Source organism: Nicotiana attenuata, chromosome 6 (assembly GCF_001879085.1).
Source record: "Nicotiana attenuata strain UT chromosome 6, NIATTr2, whole genome shotgun sequence".
NCBI classification, from domain to species: Eukaryota; Viridiplantae; Streptophyta; class Magnoliopsida; order Solanales; family Solanaceae; genus Nicotiana; species Nicotiana attenuata.
This window is the reverse complement of record NC_031994.1, coordinates 73125824-73131417: the sequence shown is the minus strand read 5'-3', so window position 1 is coordinate 73131417 and position 5594 is coordinate 73125824.

Here is a 5594-nt window from a genome sequence, read left to right as displayed (position 1 = left end):
ATTTGGGTGATTGTAGACAGGCTGACCAAGTCCGCGCACTTCATTCCGGTTTGTACTACTTATTCTTCAGAGCGGCTGGCAGAGATCTATATTCGGGAGATAGTTCGATTGCATGGTGTCCCAGTTTCCATCATATCAGATCGGGGCACTCAGTTCACCTCTCAATTTTGGCAGGCGGTTCAGCGAGAGTTGGGTACTCAGGAGCAGTTGAGCACAGCTTTTCACCCTCAGACGGACGGGCAGTCCGAGCGCACCATTCAGATATTGGAGGATATGTTACGTGCCTGTGTTATTGATTTTGGAGGATCATGGGATCGATTTCTACCGCTTGCGGAGTTTGCCTACAACATTAGCTATCAGTCCAGCATTCAGATGGCACCGTATGAGGCCTTATATGGGAGGCGGTGTAGATCTCCAGTGGGTTGGTTCGAGCCCGGTGAGGCTAGATTGTTGGGGACAGATTTGGTTCAGGATGCATTGGAGAAGGTGAAGGTGATTCAGGAGAGACTCCGTACAGCACAGTCGAGACAGAAGAGCTATGCAGACAGGAAGGTTCGAGATGTATCTTTTATGATTGGTAAGAAGGTCTTGTTGAAGGTTTCACCCACAAAGGGTGTTATGAGATTTGGGAAGAAAGAGAAGCTAAGCTCGCGGTTTATTGGACCTTTTGAGGTACTCAGGAGAATCGGGGAGGTGGCTTATGAGCTTGCCTTGCCACCTAGCTTGTCGAGCGTGCATCTAGTTTTTCACGTGTCTATGCTCCGAAAGTACGTTGGGGACCCGTCCCATGTTTTAGATTTCAGCACAGTTCAGCTGGAGGGTGACTTGACGTACGAGGTAGAGCCAGCAGCCATTTTGGATCGTCAGGTTCGGAAGTTGAGATCAAAGGATGTGGCATCAGTGAAAGTGCAGTGGAGAGGTCGCCCCGTGGAGGAGGCTACCTGGGAGACCGAGCAGGAGATGCGAAGCAGATATCCTCACCTATTTGTGACTTCAGGTATGTTTCTTGACCCGCTCGAGGATGAGCGTTTGTTTAAGTTGGGGAGGATGTGACGACCCGACCCGTCGTCACGTGAGTTACCGCCCCGTTTTCCCCATGTTATGCTTCTTTAAGTTTCATTATCAGTATTTGATGTGTTAGAGTTGGTTTGGAATGGTTTTCGATAAGAGACACTTAGTCTCTTTTAAGAAGGCTTAAGTTGGAAAAGTCAACCGGATGTTGACTTTCGTGTTAGAGGGCTCGGATTTGAATTCCGATGATTTGGTTAGCTTCGGGGGATGATTTGTGACTTACGAGTGCGATCGGAATTGATTTTGGAGGTTCGGTGTAGAATTAGGCTTGAATTGGCAAAGTTAGTATTTTGGCGAATTCCGGTTGGTAGGTGAAATTTTGATCCGGGGGTCGGAATGAGATTCCGAGAGTTGCAGTAGCTTCGTTAGGTGATTTTGGATGTGTGTGCAAAATTTCAGGTCATTCGGAGGTGTTTTGGTTGGGTTTCTGATCGAATGCGTGTTTCGGAAGTTTTAGAAGAACTTAGGCTTGAATTCGATGAGAAATGATGGTTTTAGTGTTGTTTGAGGTGTTTTAATGATTGGAGCAAGTTTGAATAAGGTATTGGATCATGCTTGTATTTTTGGTTGAGGTCCCGAGGGCCTCGGGGTGATTTCGGATGGCTAACGTGAAGTTTTGAACTTAAGAGATTGCAGAACCTGTGCTGCTTCTGGTATTTTCGCTTCTACGGAATTGGGACCGCAGAAGCGGTACCGCAGAAGCGAGAGGAGAGACGCAGAAGCGGCAGGGACCGCAGTTGCGGAATTGGTGACCGCATCTGCGGAGTCGCAGATGTGACAGGAGGACCGCAGATGCGGTATTTGAGCTCTTTTGGGGATCCGCAGATGCGTTAATTTGTCCGCAGAAGCGGGAGGCGCAGGAGCGGATGTTAAACCGCAGAAGCGGATATGTCCGCAGAAGCGGTGCATTGACCGCAAAAGCGGGAGCCGCAGATGCGGAAATAACTGGTCAGAATAGTTTTTATTTCCCTTCGCGAATTTTTGAAAGGGTTTCATATTTTCACTTCGGACTTGGAGAATTTGGGCGAGTTGGAGGAGAGGAATCAAGGGACTTCATTGAGGTAAGAATTTCTAAACCTAAAACACGATTTTATGGTGCAAACACATGAAATTAGACTGAAAACTCAAGGATTTAAGGTCAAAAATGGTGGTTTAGGGCTTGAAACCTAAGAGAACAAAAATGGGGATTTGAGGGGTCATTTGGACTCCGATTTTGGTTTTCTTTATATGTATAGACTCGCGGCGAGATAAGGAATCCGGTGATGTAAAATTTATAATTTTTCGAGAAGTGGGCCCGGGGCTCGGGTTTTGCCAACTTCGTGATTTTCGATGTTTTTCGAGTCTTTTCGATTGGGTTATATTCCCTTAGCATATTGTGACGTATTCGTTGTGGTTTTGGTCAGATTCGACGCACGAAGAGGTGAATTCGAAAGGCAAGGGCATAGCAAGCTAGGACTTTGGCCGGCTTGAGGTTAGTAATAAATGTAAATGCTGTGTTGAGGGTTTGAAACCCCGAATTTGCACAACGTAGTGCTATGTGAGGTGACTTGCATGCCGGATAACGGGCGTGGGGTAGAGCACCGTCAGGGATTGTGACTTGGTCCGTCCCGCTTAATAAAATTGATACCTATTTGATTGTAGATTTGTAATATCCTTATAAAAATGGATTAATTGTCATAATTGGGCTTCGTGCCAACTACTTGAATCCTTCAGAGATTATTTTACTGGTTTCTTACCATATTTCTAGGTATTGAACTCAGTCCTGGTATTTAACACTGTTTTTGTAAACTCAGCCATTTTTCTAAAAGTAGAAACTAAAGTAATATTTTTAAATGAAGTTTGGGCTGAATATTTTTATATTATTGTGCCGAAAGGCTTATGTGATTTTGGACTGAGTATGGGATCGGACTGCACGCCGCAGTGGTATAATAATGATCTTGATATGAGGCCAAGGGTTTGATGCCACGAGATGGCTTATTATTGCGCTTGGCCGTAAGGGGCCCCTCCCGGAGTCTGCACACCCCCAGTGAGCGCCGTCGACGTTAAATAAATGGAGCGGGCTGCACAGCCGCAGCGGGGTACTGGAGAGTACCGGTTTATGTGTTGCATTGCATATTTTAATTGTCATTTATTCTTTATCTGTTGTGGTATTATTATAATTGTCCTTGCTGTTTTATTGTATTTATAGCTTTACCTTGTGTTATTTAGGATTTCTTATCCTTAAACTTTATTTACATTTATTACTTTCTGGGTTGGAAGTACTCACAATACTCCCTACACCTTGTGTGCAGATTCAGGTACACCACAGCGTAAGAGAGGACTCGTTTAGCTGAGCAGCAGTATCCGGGAGTATCGAGGTAGCTGCATGGCGTTCGCAACCTTGATCTCTCCCATCTATCTTTATCCTTTTATTCGTATTTTCTTTCCTAGACAGACTTGTGATTAGGTGAATATTTTGTATTAGAGGCTCATGTTCGTGACACCAGATTCTGTGGGCTGATTAGTATTTTGTTTTTATTTTGGGGTTTTCGAATGTTAGAGATTATTTTAGAAGTTCCGCATTAAATTGGTATTTTAGTAGTGAATATTTATTTATCTATCTAGATTAATTGGCTAAGGTTGTGGAAATGGTCGGGCTTGCCTAGCAATGTGTTGGGCGCCATCACGACCGGGGGTTGGGTCGTGACAATAATACCTTGAAAAATCGATCCTTTCACATCACAAAATGCTACGACAGGTTTCTCATCTATCAGTTGTCGTAGAATTTCACCATCTTTTTCAGCTAGCTCACCCCACATGGTTATAGTTTTACGATCATGCCTAAATTTGACAATTGAAATATGTATTAGTTGTGCAAGAAATAAGTAAATATTTTATCTGTTGTAGTTACTTAATATAAATATTAAATAGCTTAACTAATTTTTACTTACGTTTCATCTGTAACTATTATTTCGAGCCTCTTTTTTTCTCCCACCATTGATGGTCCCTTTGCTTTTATCGGTATGCAGATTACGTCTGTAAAAAGTATAAAGAGAAATCACACGTAAGCTACAAAGTAACTATTAAAAGGAATTAATGTGAAACTTAAATACAATAAAATAAAAGTTTCCAATGTATTATCAAAAGATAGCGAGAAGAAAATTACCAAATAATGTTCCGATGGTGGATTTTGTTGCCTCTTCTAAAGATAGAAGATTATTCGAATTTTATGGTGGAAAAGTGGTTGGTGCATTCCGTAACTGTAGTATAATTGCTAAAAGATATTTTCAACTCCTTGTACACAGATAAATAGGTAGAGTTAGCAGGCTTCACGCGACCATTTATAATGTAATAGCTTTTGTTTTGTTGAAATAAATTTTTTCTATCTTCAACTGATTTATTGAACAGTGTATCTTTGTCCCCTATAAATTAATATAAAAATAATTTTAGATTAATTAAAAATAACACAAATAAGTAATAAATTATATCAAAATAAATATATAAAATAAGCCTACCTCTTCGTCAACAAATGTTAAATGCCAACGCAAACCCTCTCCTTTGTCGTTCTTATATTTTATTATTGGTCCTCTTCGAATAACCAATACCTTAATTACCCATCAACATCATAAAGTTTAAGGTTATTTATTGGGACACATTGTTTTTCCAAATCCGATTCTATTACACTGCGAGAAATACCTGCAATATACAAGTAAAAGCTGCAAAATATTATGTAATAGCTGAAAATTAATATTGTTACACTAGCATTAGTTGAAATAACATAAACCATTAATCTCTAAAGCTATACAATTTAAACATAATACTACTTCAATGTAAAAGACTTTGATATGTAAAACTAAAAACTACGCCGAAAAACAAAGAAGTACAACACAAAAATCAATTACAATAAAAGTTAAGGTATCATTATTTTTATCTCTAGTTCATATACATGACCCTAAAGCATTACTCAATTACGAAAAACGGGAACTTACTCAATTACGAAAAACGGGAACAATGACGAGAACTAATAATACCTTTGGAGAAAATTACTTCATTCAACACCAAAACCTTTAGTGAACAATGAACAATGTGAAACAATATCATCTTTTATAGGAATAATTAGCTTATTCTTTTCCTACATAAATTCGTGCAATTAAGCTGAATTCTATAGGAGAAGATTAAATAAGGAAAAATATTGTTATCAAAAAAAGAAAAGGCTAAAAAACGTTGGCGGTGAGTAGGCTGAATTCTATGGGAGAAGATAAATAAAGAAAAATATTCTTGTAAAAAAAGGAAAAGGCTTAAAAAAAAGTTGAGCTAAAGAAACCAAATCGGCCAAAAAGTAGCGTGTAGAATTTGACACAAAGTCAACTATGTAGCATTAATGTATGCGTAATTTAAATGGAAAGAAAAACCGATCTTAAGATAATTTACAATTATATCCTTAAATTATACAAATAAATAAGGGCATAGTAGTCGATCAATGTTTCAAGGATATTTTAGTCGTTCAATATTTAGCCTAAATTATTCGTGCTTTTATTATATAT